The sequence below is a fragment of the Pygocentrus nattereri genome, chromosome 22 (assembly GCF_015220715.1).
Source record: "Pygocentrus nattereri isolate fPygNat1 chromosome 22, fPygNat1.pri, whole genome shotgun sequence".
In the NCBI taxonomy this organism is placed as follows: Eukaryota; Metazoa; Chordata; class Actinopteri; order Characiformes; family Serrasalmidae; genus Pygocentrus; species Pygocentrus nattereri.
Window position 1 is genome coordinate 29,622,523 of NC_051232.1, and position 19,200 is coordinate 29,641,722.

A 19,200-nucleotide genomic window follows, 5' to 3' on the forward strand; every position below is an offset into this window, starting at 1 on the left:
GCAGCGGCTAATTTGATTATGCAGCAGCAGCAACAGCGGTGGTCAAGCCGATGGCTGGTGAGCAGTGGCACCTGATCAGGGCAGAAGGGCCAACAGCATCAGATGCACAGGGTGGGCAGCTGTTCAACTCAGCAAAGAAAAGAAGAAAACAAAGAGTCAGTTCTGTAAAGAGTGGCTGACCACAGATCACAGAATAACAGAGCAGCAGAGACTGGCAGGTTTAGATCTGACAGGGAAGACTGATCACCAAAGGCTTGACTGAGGCTGGGTCTGAGTCCCGAACATTGACAGGAAGATTATTTCAGAGCTGGGGGGCTTTGTATGAGAAGGCTCTCCCCCCGAAGTAACTTTATTAATTCTAGGTACCATTAGTGAGCAGCACCTTGTGATCTAAGTAGGCCTGATGGTTCATAGTAGGAGAGGAGTTCACTCAGGTTCTGAGGGGCGACTCCGTTTAGAGCTTATTTTTATAATGAATGCGAAATTTAACTGGTAACCAGTGCAGGGTTGATAAAACTGGGCTAATATGGTCGAACTTTCTGGTTCTTGTGAGACTGGCTGCAGTGTTCTGGACTAGCTGAAGCTTGTTGAGGCTTTTGCTGGGACATCCAGACAGCAGGGCGTTACAGTAATCTAGCCTTGAAGTAATAAAAGCATGAACTATTTTTTCTGCATCCTATAGAGATCATGCATTTCTTAATTTAGCGATATTGCGGAGATGCAGGAAGGCTGTTCTAGCGATATTAGTTATATGTATCGGCCTTGTCTTAGAGCCAGCAGCATCAGGTTGGTTCTTGATTCCTAATGAAATGTGATCATTGCTTATTGACCATAAAGCTGGCCATATTTGACATTTTTATAGTAAAGAATCCAAGGAATGAAAATGACCATTCAGATCAGAGTAGTTATCCTTGTGTCAGCCTATAGGACAGCTCATTACAAAAAACATCAGGAGAAGAAAATACATACAAAATCATTTTTGAATAAGACTAGTGCATTTCCTAAAGAAAATGCAGCTTCAGCAATCACTTACTCAGGTCTTGCAAGATGGTTGCTATGGTATTTTAAGTAGTTGTTACATGGTTGCTAGGATGCTGCTAGGGGATTTCCAGGTGGTTGCTGTGATCTTGAAGGTCAGGTGGTGCTAGGATATTGTGAAGTATTCAAGGTGGTTGCTAGGGTGTTACTAGGTGGTTACTTTAGTGTTTCAGGTGGTCGCTAGGGTGTGTCTAGGCAGTTGCTGTTTTATTCCAGTTAGTTGCTAGGGTCTTGCTAAGTGGTTCATGTTATACCAGGTGCTTAATATACTAGGGGATTAATATAGTATCTCTAATTGTTGCTAGGGGGTTGCTGTGATATTACTTTGTAATTGCTATGGTATCCCAGGTATTTGCTATGATATCTCAGATGGTTGATAGGGTGTTGTTAGTGCCATGCTGATTATTAGAGGGATGTACAAACTTTTGCACAATGATTTTTTTAGTATTACTTCATTCGTTCATATGTGTAAAGATCCCACACCCTTCACGTTTCCACACATGATGTTTGTCTGAATTTGTCTACGAAAAACAGTTGTAATTCATTTTTCCATGACCAGTTTCCAATCTTCCATTATCCTTTAGAATTAAACAGACTGTTTTTATTACTGTGCCTTTAAGACCTAGATATGCAAATGAGTTTAGTTCTAATCGGCTGCCCTGTATTGTGGCTCATTCAAAAAGCAATCCAAACTAAAAGAGTCCTTATAACGTCAGCATGAATGGGTGAATAGGAGAGGGTTAACTGCTGTTGGCTGAATAGGTAGGTATGGAAATGTGTTGTTTTTTTGTGAGATCACAGACATCACGATTGTGGGTTGCTTTAGAAGCTTTATTTTCACATATAGACCATATGCGGAGGGAAGTGAATGGCAGGTTTTGACAATTCAACCGTGTTAACATACACTGCATCAAAGTCTTTTATGTCCAGAAAGTGAGGAATATTTGATGGACAAAAATTTGGCAAAAAAAAAAACAACAAAAAAAACAAGTAAACAGAAGAAGAGTATAAATTGAATAACAATAACATTGTGCTAACTAATAACACCAAATCCATGTGTGACTATTGTTTATTGTCTGTTGTGCAGTGTTTTGTTTATGCAATGGGTGTCATTGGTTTGCAAATTAGTTTATAATGAGCATCAGATCAGCTTTGTAAACATGTAAATATTCTTTTTCTGTATGCGTGCTTGTGCTTTGTCAAACTGGGTGCCTGGCTCTGTCGGACTTGTTTAGACTGTCGGTCTGCTCAGGATTTCCTCTGCAGGGGGGGTTGGGACAGAAAGAGCAATTGTACAAGATGCTGATAAATGAGGAAAGGTGTGTGTGTGTGTGTGTGTGTGTGTGTGTGTGTGTGTGTGTGTGTGTGTGTGTGCTGCCTCAGCTCCTGGCAGTTCAGCCCGGCGCGGTTGTTATTGATCTTCTGCAGCAAGGGGCGCTGGGCTGAGCCTGAAGCTGCTGCTAGGTCAGTGTGTTACACAGTGCAGTGTCACTGCCCCCTCACCTCAGCTCACACAGCACTCCCTGGCCTGCACTCCAGCCCAGTACGCACACTGAGAGCCACTGTGTCATCACTTGCTTGTTTTCCTCACTGCGGCTCTCATTTCATTTTCATGTACATTGTGCTCCTAGGATTTGAGCGCACAGGCTGTTCTTTTTGCTAGCCCCGTCTTCACTTACAGAAATAAAATCTCATTACTCTAAATGTGGTCAACCCCCCAAGACATTTGCTGGCTGAAGCTGGTTTCCTTTGTTTTGTACTGGAGCTTTGAGACAGGTATCTAACAAGGAAAGGAATCTAATGTTATGCTACTTAGCACTGGGTAAACTGTAGGTCAAAATCATCACACACATGCCACGAGAAGTTGTTAAGCAAATTAACGTGCTGACAGCAGGCTTGAAGATCGCGGCTGTTTTTAGCTCTGCATCATGCTTTTGACCATTTGTAGGCTGTCATGCATCATTAGAAACCACATGACCAAGTTAGTTTATTTTAGGTTATTTAATACAGACTGAGGACAGGGCCTAAAGATTTAGCCCTCTATTGCATGGTGTTGCCATATGGCAACAATTACTTTATCTCAATTTTACTGAATGGCAATAATATCAAATCCATATTTTACACATGATCAGGAAATTTGTATTGTTTGTATTCCCTTTTTCCATGGACAGTTGATACTGATAAGGTCATGACTTCAGTGATCCTAAGGCTTATTGTTCATTTCATATTTCTGTCTTCTTATTAAGTCTTCCAAGAATTGAACCTCTAATTTTCATCATTAAAACCAGTTTAGATGTGTTTTTTTTTGTAAAATGGTCAAATGAATGTGTTGCCATATGGCAACTGTATGCGAATGAGAACATGATCTGTATCCATTTAACATGTTGGACTGCAATTGACTTACATAGCACTAGGCTACTCTGAAATGATGTTTATATATTTATAATATTATGTATAATAATGATTATATTATGTGTAGTTATTATTATATAGTTACATACAACAGAAGGAATCACCAAATTCCCACCCAAATTATGTGTGGGTCCGCTTTTGTGTAGATTTTTAGTCAACAGAATATGTTCATGATGATTAAATGAGATGATTGAGATTAAAGGAGAATGATTAAATGAAATCAAATAGAAAATTTGTCCCCATGTTACAGATATATGTAGCTTATGTATTTTATTGTGATGTTATTATTACCATATATTCCAAATAACAATTGAAATTGCATTCATTTAGCTGTGTAAATGTTGGGAGATACACTTCAGTAAGTATAAGTTGGATTTGTTTAGTCTTATTTCCCATAAAAGGATGTTTTCAGAGAAAAATTAGAGTTTATATTACTCTCCATGATTGAGCATTGTTGCCCATTATGCCAAACTAAAGAAGCAAACTTCAGACTCCAAACCTGTGTCGGCGGACTGACTCCTTTTTGAGGAAGGGGTGAAAGAGTACATTTTGTTCAAACTATTAATTTTGTTTAGCAGAAAATGTTGAATTGTTTCAGTTGACTCTGCAGCCTTAGTGTAATATTAGATGTAGCTGCTGATGTTACAGTCACATCGTATTGCAATACGTATTGCAATAACAATAAAAATGTTATTTAATGTATTATTTATGTTGATGGTTTGCTCGCTAAATCATCTGACTCCTGAGCAGTAAAGTAACTACAAGCCTGCAGTTTAGCACATCTGTTGCACTTTTACAGATTAGGCAGGTCTATTCTCTTCTGGCCTCACCTGCTGCTCCACTAACAGGTTCTTGATCTGGCTTTGTGATTTATGAAACTGGCCATGTTGGGGCAGTGGCACTGAATTGCTCTCTCCCGCGTCAGCCAGGGTCTCTGCTATTTGAACTGACATGACCGTCTAGGGAACACAGCCGCTGGCCAAAGCTCAGCCGACCAGCGCTGGGCCATTGTGTGGCACAGCCATGGAGCTTTGAGTCATTGAGTCATTTACAGCCACATGTTCCAATAAGCGTTACTCAAGGGTCAGCACTGGGGTTTAGCAAAGAATTAGCCGCATTGTTAGCTTTCTATTCCTGAACGTTGTCTAGGCGTTCAGTTATGTCAGAGAAACACACAAGGATTGCATCAGGCACATGTCCTTTGATCGCTGTTATTTTGCCTTGTCATCTGCTCATCAGCATGGCTTTATTTTTAGCCTCAGTAGTACCTGTCTGGCCCCTGTCCATGATATTTTGGTTTGTATGGATTAGATGAATACTAATATGGGCCTGTTCAGAGAATGGAAAATAGCTCATTGATTCCTGGTGCAGTTGCTGGAGAGTAACAGTGCTTTTTGAACTCCCAAGTCAGGCCACTAATGGACAGCCTCTCCTAGCCTAGCGTAGCTTAATTACACAGTGCAGTGACACATGCTGTGTCTCTCGTTTTGTGCGTTATCAACCTCAGAGAAAACAAGACAGCATGAATATGTCTACTGATTGTGTAACTCAACTCAGGCAACTGAATGATGGGCAAATAAATGAAAAATATTATATAATGTCGATCAACCGAATATGTAAGTTTATTATTAGATGAAGTAGGACATTGTTGTCTCTCCATGTGAAATGGCGTGATTCTGTGCTGAGGGGGCCGAGAACTCACTGCTGTAGAAACAATTTAGACCTCTCCACAAAGAAGGCCATGCTGGGATAAAGCAGACAAACAAAAAGACGATGTTAAACAAAACAAAAGCATTTCATTGATGTTGACTCAGTTGCTCATCTACGAAGACGAGCCTAGCTTGCTTCCAGTTTTGTAAATGAGCCACTTAACCTTGGAAATATATTACGTCAACGTTGCTAAAGAAAGATACAGTTTGAGGGGCCTCCGTAACGTTGAGAAGTCACATTTCTTGGCTAAAAAGCAGTTACTCCTGACCACAACGTAGTGGGCCACAACTAGGTATGGGAGAGTTGCCCATTTTAATGATGTGTCTTAATATAAATCTCAGACAATCATATCGTTTAATTATGACTTCATGCGAGGGTTTTTTTTTCCCCCCAACTTTAGTCATGACCAGTTCTGCTTGCTGGCTAGGCCTCCTCATCACACGATGCTACCGAGTTGGGAGGGTGAAGGCTAGCACATCCTTCTTTCAAAATACCTGAAGCCCCCCTGCATCGTCGACTCCTGTTAGCGCAACATTAATGTCACTGACCACTTCAACACGCGTGGAGAAGAATGACAGCGGCAAATTCTGTAACGGCTGTGTTGGCTGAGAGAGAGGGAGGACCATCCCACCCACCCAGGGCTATTATGCTCTCTTAGGCCCAAACCCATTTGACACAGAGGGATAGGATTACTTTTCCCTTCTTTTCTGACGCTGAAGACGGACCTGGTCGCCTACAGAGCTGCGCTAGTGGTCTGTTAATGAAGTAATGTTATTTTTATTTTATTTATTTATTTATTTATTGATGGTCCCATTTCATAGGGCAAGATTTCAACCACTGCCCTTTGTATCTCAATTCCAAGGCGCTCGAAAAGAAGGGGTAGGGGTACAAAGAAGAAATGGGATTTTTGGTCTTTTTGAAAAAATTCCAGCATAAACAACAGCAGTTCTAGTTATAATTTCCTATTGTTTTAAATGATACATATTTTGCAGTTACAATACGTGTTTTGGACTACAATAAGCTTCAATAAAAAGCCTATCAATATAATACCTTTGGTGAAATGTTTTCAATGGTTCGTAATGATTTTTAGTCCTATTCGGTGTGTTTTTAAAAAGCTGTGTACTAGGACTAAAAAGAACCACATCATTTTGGTCTGCTATCGCCACAGTTTTCTAGACTTAGACTCCAGGAGAAGAAAACAAATCCAGTTTGGCAGAGCTATCAGATGGCACTTGGTATGGTGGTATGGCACTTCAGCTTTGTTCTCTGTGCTTCGTTAGCACTGGTTCCTTTTAGAAGCCAGAACATAATGTCTTCTGGTTTTAGAAGGTATTGCCGCCAGCTCAAATGCCCAGCCGTGTTCTGTCGCTTCTGATGGAGAGACTGTGTGCTTTACCAACTAGAGCAGATCGTTATTCCTGAAAGCAGTGGTGTTTTAGATTAGAAATATGATGGTAGTGTTTGAACCAATGTAGTATAAATTCAGCGGTCACAATCCTGAACACGTGTCGAGCCCTTATTTTAGCACGGTTTTAAATGTGGTCACGAGAAAAGCCTAGTGATTTTCCTGTGGATCTGCAGGCCGCTATTACAGTGGGTGCACTTTTGACCACAGTGATTGCGATACCGAAAAAGAACAGTGGAGGTCTGGACTGCAAAAGGGCTTTAGCTTTCCATTTCCTAAGCATTTTTCATTTTTACCACCCTCTACCGTTTTGTGCTGATAGGAAATCTATCAAGAAGAAAGTTTGGTCAGCTTACCGATGGAGCTGTATGTGTCTGATATTGATTTTGAATTTTGGTAAAATGTGGTCTGTGGTCGCCTACAGACAGCCAATGACATCATTCACAGAAAAGAAAAGATTTATTGTTGGTTTGCTTGCTGATGGGGCCTGCCTTTATTCAGGAGATACTTTTCAAAATGAAAAATGTGACCATCGCTACATCTGCTGCAAACATGCTTACTCACATCCACATATATTCACAAACTATGTCTCTAAATTGAGATTTTACAGGGATTTTAACCCCCTTCTGGTGAAGTACCTTAAAAGTGGGAATGATTTTAAGATTTTTTAGAAGCTTCTTGTGGATTTCTGGGGATGGGCTGTTTTGACAGGTCATTTTTTGGATTAAATGTTGAATACAAAGAGAAACCAGACAGCTAATGTTACTGCTAGGAAGCTGAATATCTTACTGCAGGCTTATAACTGTAGTAACTGCCTTTAAATCATTATTACAATAAAGAGAACAGATTACTCAGATGACATAAATGACTCATCAGATGAAGAGGACAGAAGGTAGCTGGCTCCTTTCCTTTGGCTGAAAGGGTGAAACAAGCATGTCTTTGTGCTGAATAAAGGTAGATGGAGTGTTTTCTTTGTGACCGTGTTTGGCAACCAAGATGGGAATTACACATCACAGGCATGCCCAATAGCTTATGGCATCAGTGTGTGATATTAAAATTAGAGAACGCTGATGATCAAAACTATAAAATCATGAATTCTGTCAAGGCTATGAGGCTGAAGGATTAACTACAAAATGTATAGCATGGCAAATACCAACTTAAATTCTAGTTCTGTCCTGAAATGCCCTTTTAATGCTGCCTTCATGTATGTACACATGGCTCAGAAATGGTTTTTAGTTTGAACTACCATTTTCACATGGTATCAGAGAATGTTTTGGCTGGTTATATGTGGTTACATGTTTTACAACTGGTTTTGCCACTTTGTCAGCCACTCAGATGAAAAGTTCTTGTGCTAAACTTGGAAATTCACGAGTTCAAATGGCCTGTAAGTAATGGGAGGTGGTGATGATCATAAATGGCAGTAAAGAAACATTTGGAGAGCACTGTTGAAAAACAATTGAAGACATTTACCCCAGTTTTAATAGATGTTCTTGGTAAACAAGCAAATTTGATTATTGGATGGAATTCCCCTTTAAGGTTGTTTGGGTTGGCAAGCCGCCTAGTCAATGCACCAAGAAGACAAGCATTTCTGTGTTAAATTCTCATCTACATCTCTCTCTCTCTCTCTCTCTCTCTCTCTATATATATATATATATATATATATATATATATATATATATATATATATGTATGTATGTATATATCAGTCTTTCTCCTCTCACTTTCTTATATCCTACCCCACATTTTTCTCTGCAGCCTCGTCGTTATATCATAATAGCCATCCTTGCTGTCTGCTTCTTACCTATAATATATAAAGACCTTTTAACCATCTATTTGAGGTGCAGCCAGAGTCTGGCTTGGAGATTTATATCTGTGTACAACACAGCCATTCTAATCAGCCTTGAGTCACTTCAGCCATCTCATCAATAAACCTAGTGCAGTAGTACTGCAGCATTGGGAACAGGAGCAAAGACGCAATATGATAGCCAGCGTGACGTAAGCCTGAGCCAAAGCATGGTCTTAAATCCATCACGACCCTGGTAGCTCAAACCAAAACATTACTAACATTTCTACGATGATAGCCTCAGAATATCTGGCTGGACAGTGTTAGGAAAAAGCTGTTAACCTTTAAAGTTAACATATGAACCTGGCCTTTTGGTAGTGATAATGCTAATGATTAGCATTGAGGCTAGTACATATAAAACAGTTAAATGAGCTGTCAGTACTGTTTTGTCTTTTAGTAAAACTATTCAAGCATTTTAAAAAGACAAAAGTAAAGTATAGGCACATTTTTCTGGCATTTTATTGCTGTCCTTGAAGCCCAAGTATAACATTTGCGTGATTTTATGTACCAAAAAACAGCCAGAATTAATTTCTACATGACAATTTTCAAACCTGCCGTGATCCTTTAGAAAACTGCTCGTTCTTTATAATGGGGCTGAATTGCTGCAGGCTGTATAGACTGATATATATTGTATCTGCATTTTACATAATTACAAATTACATTACATAATTTGAAAATGCATGTTGGCCTATATTTTGTGTAAATTTCATGAAAGATGGACCAAAATAAATGGCCAAAAATGACTTGGGGTGGGGGGGGGGGGGGGGGGGGGGTGTCTGGTTCCATTGACTTACATTGAAAGTAAAATATGTTTTTTTCTTTCTCCTGTAAAGTTACCATTTTGGAGATACAAGACTTTCTTCCGACAACAGCGATATTCACCTTCAAGATTCAGTCTTAGAAGTTGCATTTTCTGCTTCTCACATTCAGTGATGTTGAGGTCTGGACTCTGGGGTGATTAGTCCTTTGTTCTGAAAACACCAGCAGCTTCTGTTTGATGTTCAGTTGTTCTTTTTCTTTTTTAGACAGAAACACCTGTTGGTTCTTTCAGATCTGAAGCAAGAGTGAAGCTTGACTTTCCCCTTTTTCCCCCTTTAAGTGCTGTTTTTCTGATGAGGACAGTTTTGGTGGTCTTCCAGGTCCTGCCCAGTTGTTATAGGCCCATTTTCTCTGTTCATTGTTGAGCTTTATTGTTTTGTTTTTTTCTCAGACTTCTACTTTGCTCTTATGTGTTAAATCAGAAGATACAATATATGTTCTTTACCCTAATCTATTGTATCCATAGCTGTTTAATAGCAGTTTCATCTCCTTTGTAGGGGAGAGTATTTTTAGAGTACTTTGTGTACTCAACATATTACCCAACGATATTATCTTTAGAAATGGAGCATGTGGTGTTTACTCTCATCACAGAGTCATTCTCTGGTCATTGCTGAAATCTGGGGTCATCAAGGTTTATTCTCTGACAGGCCCAGAGGAGCACAGTACCGCCCCCATCTCTACGCCGGTGACTCTGCACATTTGATGCTGGCATAGTGCCATCTCCTCGGCCTCCGAGCCCACAGCCGTAGTGAGAATGTTTCTCCTATCTTTGAAGAATGATCACAAATTCTTCAACTGCCTATGTCCCGCAAAAACCTGCCCTTCATGCCATAAGCACCTTTCAGTTTTGTGGCTATCTGCTTCCCAGCACATTAACTGTACAAAATGAAAGTGAAGGCTATTTTGTGTAAAGTAGTTGACTTGCTTTCCTCCCTCTGAGGCCATCCAGGGTCAAAGCCATTACGTTTTATGCCTGGTTCTTGATCTTTTTATTTCATGCATACCAAATAGGGTTATTCCACCCACAGCCGCCCTTACACTGTTGGTTCTTTTTCAAGTGCCAAAGCGCACTGTTGCAGGATTTTAGCATATGTGTGAGCTGAAAGAAGCAGCAGAGCAGCTGGGATGACTAACCGTATGCTGTCATTGTTTAAATCATGAAGTACTTAGTCATAATCCAGATCCTCATTCTGGTACCCTTCACTTCCCTTGAAACGTGCACATTATATGGTACTTGCCCAAGCTTTGGTTCAATGAATTTGTGAACCTGATCTACTCTAGGGTGAGCACCAGCTTCCACTTTCCCAACTACCCAATGAGATCAGAGGGTTATAGAAGACCAGCGAGAGCCTCTTCACTATCTAAAACAGGATTCCTCCTAAGGAGACCAGGCTATCCACTTACATGCCTTAAAAATAAACAGAATTGATTGGTGCTCCATCATCACCTATGAAAAGAAAGCGGCCTGGCCGAACAAGTGGGAGAAGAAGATCTTTATGAGGGGCTACTTCTGGTCTAGAGGCTAGATCTCACTGCCTACCCACAATAACAAACTTAGTCCCACTTTTAGTACACACACACACACACACACACACACACACACACACACACACACACACACACACACACACACACACATCCATCCATCCATCCATCCATCCATCTATCTTCTAAGCCACTTCTTTTGGGTTGTCCGTAGTGCTGGAGCCTATCCCAGCTGTCTTCGGACTTTTAGTGCAGTCAAAGTCAAAAGTTTGTAATCTTTTACCACTTTTTAATAATATGAATCCAAATCTGTTGGACACAAAGCTATTAATATGAAGCTAGTACTCCCTAACTTTACAACACCTCCAATCATTTGTAAGAAACTGTAAAATGTTGAATCTGTAGATCAGGGATGTCCAATCTTATCCACAAAGGGACACTGAGGCTGCAGGTTTTTATTCCATCAAAACCGGAGATCATCTGATCAGCAGTGTTAAGACTGAAACCAACTGATTAAACAAGTGGATTCTGGTGTGTCCCAGCTCACATTGAGTGAAAACTGACACTAATTGATAAGATTGGACACCCCTGCTGTAGATGTTTTCCAGAATGGCTTGTGTCATCAAAACTAGACACAGCTAACTTAATAATTTACTGTTAGTGTTATTTATAGGGTAGGTTGGGGGAAGAAGCCCTTCAGGGTGTGATGTTTCCACCCCTTATTTTCTCTTATGAATAGAGCCAAATCTAATCTCAACCAAATGGCTATGGTCTAATTAAATCAGATTTTTTTATCAGGATCATGACAATCTGGTCAGTTGATCTAATTTGGATCTAACAGGATAATAGTGACCTATGGATTTATATTAAACTGTATGAGAAAAATGTTACAACTAAATGATTATGGGTGGTTGTGAGGATAGCAGAACATTCTTAGGGAATAGTAGTTTTCTTTTGAAGTGGCTTAAAAAGGTAAAGTTGACCTTCGGGATAAGAAGCCACCACAGACACAGGAGTACATCACAAAGACAGTTATTCACTGGAGTTTCATAATAACAATAATAATACAACTTTGACATTGCAAGTGTTTGTATTTACAGTTATTAGTCTATTTAATTGAAGTGGAATCACTTAGATAGTGTTATTTTAACATATCACACAATGATAGTACTTTAATGTAGTGTTGATTAATATTGCAATTACCCAATTTAAATAAAAAAAGGCTGACTACAAATAATTTGCCATGTAAATGATATATTCCGTAAAACCTAGATGATAAATCATCAGAGGGGCTTCCTACGCCCTTTTTAAAATGATCTTTTTAGTGCTATAATAACAAAACATTTCATATCACAAACAATAGCTGTCAGAATAAAGCATGTGGACCCCTTCCCCATTGGGATGAATCTGGTGATGGCTAGCGCATTGAAAGAGTATTAAAAAAGAACTCAATCAAAGTCAAATTGGTGAAGGACATGTTTCTCGAGGATGTACGTAAATGATGTACTTTTGCCATCATTACATCATTTTCTTAAATGTAATGTTGATTTTGCAGTTGAGACCTAAACACTGAACTTTTTTGAACTTGAATGTGTGAAGTTAACACATAAAGACATGGTTATGGTCTGAAAACCACGGTCTGAAAAATGCTCGCAAAATCGGACCCAAGTCCACTGACTTTTAAATTATTTCAGTAATGCTACATCTTTTCATGTGACAAAATTTTTTTACATAGTGCAGCTTTAAATAAAATATCTAAAACTTACCTCTAGGGCCTACTTTATAACCATCATCGTCTTCATAATATATCATATTTTAGTTATAACAATAATAATAATAGTAATAATAATAATGACTACAACAATAATAATTCTAAAAATAACAATAATAATAACAACATGTTTATATGTTATACGTTATTATTTGATATTAATAATATTAATTCATATGATGGGTGATTCCAAACCTTTTAACAGTAGTTTCTGCTTGCATAAATTAATATTTTATATAGTTTACACAATCTTCAAGAAGTGTAAGACCTACATTCTGATTCTCGGTGGTGAAGCTCAGCCTCCTTATGTAATGGAGACTTGGGCTTTAAACTACACAACATGTGATCTTTTTCTTGTGTGCCACAAACCTTGGAGAACCCTTCACTAGAGTTTGGGCTGTGTATGCAAGCCCTCCCACCACCGCTACCAAACGGGCCCCCAAAGAGTGTCCGTCCTCATGCTTCAAAGAATTGACAGACGCATGCAGACCTTTTTTTGGCCTCTTATCTTAGCCCACTTTCAGAGCTAGGCCCCATTCTTTAGATACCGAGAGCCTGTGGAGATCTCACCCAGCCAGTCATTCACTCCCATTCGCAAAGAGCAGAAAGAGACTATAGTAGTTTTGCTGTGGATGTTAAAACGATAGTGTGGTGCAAATCAAATTTACACAGTCTTCCCCTCATCCCAAGTTTGCTTCTGTAGTTTTGTACTGGATCTATGAAGCAAATGTAGCTGGCATGTATTGGTAGTTTATGCCTCACCAATCAGCATTGAGCAGACTGGAGGACTAATTCATCACAGACTTGTCTCAAACTTTGTTGAGTTGCTAAGTAATCTCGGATGGGATTGGTTATGTGGATTCTGACACTGTATGACACTGTTATCTATAAAATAGACAAAATTTAGGCTTCAGGGTGCTACTATTTTTAGCTATGTGCCATCCTCTCTTTCTCTTTTCCACTGCTGTAGGAATCAGATACAGTCAGGGGTGAAGTGTAGTGCACAAACTAAATAATGCAGTTTGCAAAGGCTGTGTTGTAAGGTAAGCTCCAGAGCTCCTGGTTAGATGTTTTGGACCGCCCCCCAAAAAAAAAGCATATCTTTGTTGTCACAAGAAAACTTTGTGTATTCACAATAGTAACTGTACCTTAAAGTGTGAATCAGAATTGAATGTTAGTTAATGTAACCAGATTGAAGTCATTTTGGATCATCCCTTTTCGCTTCTTTCATCATGAAATGTTAACACAGTTTAAAAGGCAGTTTGCGTTTTTTTTTAATTCTGTAAACAAAAAAAAATATTAAAAATGACAACAATAAAAAGTAAGGCTTTGTTTTCACAGCAGTGCTATGCATGTCCTGCACTGAACAGGTCTGTACTATTGCTTGAAATCACCAGAAGCATTTCTAACTATGAAATTAAGGCAAACAGAGCATTTACAAATGCACAGCGAAATTCAACAGCATCGCATGTGCATAGTTGTTGCGCGTGTGCCGTCTTAAAAATACCCAATGCTATTTGTAAGGAATGACTGAGGCTTACCCAGAAATATTTCAAGCGTAAAGTCATCAAGCTTTTGTCTGAGTCAAGTTCTTGCATTGTATAAACACTGCAGAAATCGCTGGAGAAGGCCTGAAAAAGATAACACTTTCTCTGTCTATGTGGGGGAGTGCAGGGCACAAGCTAATATGGGGAAAGTAAAACAGGTCCAGGTAGAACGTGCTTTTGGTTATCTGTTCATACGTCCATAGAAACAGCACTGTAAAAAATGATTTGATGTTTTAACTTTAAAAAAAGCCAGTAACCTGGTAGCATTCACATTTTATGTGGAACTTAAATAGCAAGTTAACAAAACAATAATGTGCGTTTTACGTGCTGTTAACTTACTAATTACGTGAAGTTCAGTGATCTCAAAATGTGAAGGCAGCCAGGTCACTTAGTCTTTTAAAGTTAAAACATTGAATCATTTTTTACCGCGTTAATTTTCGCATTTGGCAGGTGTTTATTGAGATTCGCCATGAAGATAATCTTCCTACCCTGAAAATAACCTATTCATTGTAAGTTACCAGTTTACCAGTTTCTGAATTTGCGTGCATGACTCAACACAATTTGCGCCTACATTATTTTAATCACTCTCTTCTTATATAAGAATATATAGCACCATTTTGAAGCATGGAGTGAGAGCTAGCCAGGCTAAAGTACAGCCTCCACATGGCGGGGTTAGTTTAAACAAGCTTGTTACAACTTAAAACCATCATGGGAAAATCAGCCCATTTTCCCTCGCTCATATTGAAAACAGTTATTTTTTAACATACTACAGGTTAAAATTTCAGCATACAGATATTCACAGTGTTATTTTGTGATCAAATATAAACTAGCCAGTGCTCAACACAGCCTCTTTTCACTACTTACGTTTATTTTTATGCATATTGTTTGATTGTATTAAGGTTGAAAAACCTGTCTGGTTTAAACAACAATGGAATTGTGTTAAATTGTACCAGCGTACTAGATTTTTTAGTAAATGTTACAACTTTCCAAATTTTGTTACAGTTAACATGTGCCTGTTAACATTTGTGCTAGGGTAGGTCCTTGAAACAAACTTTGGGTTTTCACAGCAGAGATCTGTAGGTTGCCTGTACGGGGAAAAAAAAAAGTATTGGGCCTCATTCACCAAACATTCTTACAAGGAAATTTCTTCTTAAAACCCACAGTTTTCGCGAAGATTCCGGCGTTGACCAGTGTTTTCTTATTTGGAGTTTTATTCTTGGGTAACAACAGAATCTGCACACACTCAAGAGCGCCAATTCTGCGGTTTAAGAACACGTGACGAATGTGACTCAGACTTTTTCTTTGGACCTTTCTCACAAACACAAATATATTGTTGAATGAGGCCCATATAATCTTGCTCAGATATTTTGAAAATGATTTAGCAAAAACATGTCAGCAACCTATTCTCCCAATATTTCATCATTTCAACTCAAATTTCACTTTTGAACCTGGCGAAACCTTCATGTGTGATCTCTTAATGCCCAGTTTGAGGGACTGAAACAGCCATCATACATGTTGCAGTAATCTAAGAGCCTGTTAACTGAGCCAGCTAAGCACATTGCGAAGGCTGCCTTTCACGGCTCACAATGCACAGCAGAGTAGGAGTGATATGTGAGGGGAAACTGCTTTCACCTATGCGGATGGGGAGAGATTACATGGCTTCTACTGAGCGAAGTTTACTGGCTCGTGCATTAGGTTAACTTTCTCTTATAACTTTTACTGCAGTATTAGATCTCTGACCACCAGATTCAAACGTTTTAACCTCCAAGTAGCACCTGTAATTTATGCATTCATTGCAGTTCTAACACTGTATTGCCTGCTGTATTGCTCTCACTGCCTTATCTTGGATGTATCATAATAGTTTACGTCTAATTCTATTATCTATTCTACTGTCCATCTAATATCTGTTGCCTTTTAATCACTTAGATACTGTTGTATAAGCAACCATCCAGCTGCACGTGCTGTGTGGCAAGTAAAAATCTGCAGTTTTCAGCTCTAAGTCTTATAGAGTTGATTGTTATAGTACGTTTTGCAGAACATGTAGAAGACCCATAGGTGACCTGTGCATATTTGTCAAACTTGACATTTAAGACCGTCAGCATTCAGCAAGCATATACTATAGTTACTCTACATGTATTTTTAGAGCTGTGTAACCATAGCATACAGCTCTATATCATATGGCATAGACAGTATACAAGCAGCATATCGTTGCTGTCCAAAGAAAACCCTATCTCCAAAACAGTAACTTTACAGGAGAGAGAAAAAACACGAGTTTTATTACTCATTCGACTCACGACGACATCAACCTTCTGGCATTTTTACACACTGAAAACAACTCTAAGAGTATGTGGCACAATTTGGATCGGATCTTGGCCTTTTGTGGTGAAATTTTATCTTTTTATACAATTTCCCAAAACAAAGTCTCTTGGAAAATGTACCACTAGCCAACAGTAGATTGTACTTTGCCTTTTTAAATGAGGATTCAAATACCACATCAAAATCTGGTGTAATTAAGTCATTAAGATGTGAGCAACGTCATTCTAGAGAAAATTAACCAGCCAGAATTGTTCACAGTCATGGTGATAGGAACCAGAAGAGTTGAATGCCTCGAAAGGCTCCCTCACAGAAAGCTTTCACATGAGTGGATTTGAAAACACTGCCTGAGATACTGTGAGTTTTGAGATTTGCATTTATATGAGTAACATATGTAGGGTGATGTTTGGCTGAATACTTTCCAGATTTGGCACTAATTCACTATAATCAACATTACATATAAAAACTGAGAAGACATCTGGATGTTCACTGGTGGTTTTGGATGGTACATGAAATGGCTATACTTACTATATTGTATACACTGTGACCCCTTGTTTCTCCAATACATGCCCAAAAGTATGTGGACATTCCTCCTAAGAAATGAGTTCAGGTGTTTCAGCCCCACCCACTGCTAACAGGTGTATAAAATCAAGCACATAGCCTTGCAGTCTCCATAGACAAGCACTGGCAGTTGAATTGGCCATACTGAAGAGTTTAGTGACATTAAACGAGAAACACATACATGCCACCTCTGCCACAAGTCAGTTCATGAAATTTCTGCCCAGCGAGATCTGCCAACTGTATGTGCTGTAATTGTATGTGCTCTAGGAGCAACGACAGCTCAGTCACTTGTCAATCTTCTGTTGCATCACTTACTACAGTGATTCAAGCTGCCTCTGAAAGCAACACCAGCACAAGAACTGTGCATCTGGAGCCTCATGAAATGGGTTTCTATGGCCAAGCAGCTGCACACAAGCTTAAGATCAGTATGAGCAATGCCAAGTGTCAACTGGAGTGGTGTAAAGCATGCCACCACTGGTCTCTGGAGCAGCAGACATGAGTTCTGTGGTTTGATGAAGCACACTTCACTATCTGGCAGCCTGGATAATGGATCAGCAAATCTGGAAACACTACCAAAATCCCACAGACACACTCCAAATCTTGTGCAAAGGCCTCCCAGTTAAGGCTGTTACATTTGTGAAAAGGGGACAACTCCATATTAATGCCCATGGTTTTAGAATGACATGTCCAACAATCTCATATAGGTGTGGCCAAAAGGTAGGTGTCTATATTCTTATCTCCACCACTGTAAATCGTTTTACATCAGATCATTGTTTACATTGACTGAACTGTGTAGAAATTTTGAAATTTGTAAATCTCCCCCTTAACATTATATAGCCTGAGTGATGTTGCTATATTATGGGTCAGTTCTAGTAATATCATTTTTCCACTGTTTTTCCTGGCCTTTCTGCTATGCAAAAAGTCGTACATTAACTTGGTGACTTTATGCTTCAACTATTTCTTGGCAGGCCTTAAAAGCAGCTGTATTTTTAATTAGATCACAAGTATGTACACACTTCAAATTAATTTCACTGTGCATCTGTAAATGTTTGGTTTGTTTAAATTTGTAATTTCATAGTTAGAAATGTTTGTCAGGGCTTTAGTTGCAAATGGATGGATCTGAGTTAACTAGTCCGTATCATACATTTCCTCACAAAAAGCCACAAGCTTAAAAAAAGGTTCTTCAAGGGTTTTATAGTAAAGAAAATGGTTGTATATTGAGCCATAAACGGTCAAAAACCCTTTGCTTGATTAAAGGGTTCTTCGCATGGTGAAAGGGTTCTTCAGATTGATGGAGAATGTGCTGCTTATGGTTCTATATAGATTCTTTTTTTAAACTGGTTTTGATGCCATATGGAACCCTTTGCAAAAAGGTTCTTTATAGAACCATAAACAGCACATTCTCCATCAATGTGAGGAGCCCTTTAACGATGCAAAGAACCCTTTAATCATGCCTGTCTCATTCAAAAAGCAGTTAGGGCTGAACTTTATGTTTTTATTGTGAAAGGGCATAAGTGCTGTAGGCTGGCTAGTTGGACATATACACTCACTGGCCACTCTCAACCGACATCACCTGGACAGACAACATCACAGCTGTCATCAAGAAGGCTCAGCAGCGACTACACATCCTGAGAGTTCTCAGGAAGCACAACCTGGATTCCAACCTGCTGCTGACCTTCTACCGCTCTTCCATCGAGAGCCTGCTGACGTACTGTATCACAGTGTGGTACGGCAGCTGCACCATGACAGACAGGGAGAGGCTTCAGAGGGTAGTAAAGACAGCACAGAAGATTATTGGCTGCCCTCTCCCATCCCTGATGGACATCTACACCTCCCGCTGCGTCAGCAGAGCGAAACGCATTACAATGGACAGCTCGCACCCCGGATCTGTACTGTTTGACCATGTTGCCCTCAGGAAGCCGGTACAGATGCATCAGATCAAGGACAAACAGACTTAAGTACAGTTTTTTCCCAAAAGCAATAACACTTCTCAACTCACAGATGCACTGATATTCTATCCCCAGACTTCCATTACCCACCTACATACCAGTCTATTCCCAGACTCCATTACCAGCTACTGTGAAATACTCTGCATATGGAAATGTGCAATCATACTGTACATGTGCAATTATACTGGGATATGTGCAATATTTAGCAATGTGCAATATTTAGTGACATACAATACAGCTGTAAATATATCCATATTTATATCTTGTAATTACATACTTTTTTATTTTGTTTCTATATTTATTTCATATACATATATACACATATATACAAAACGCATAGAACTGTG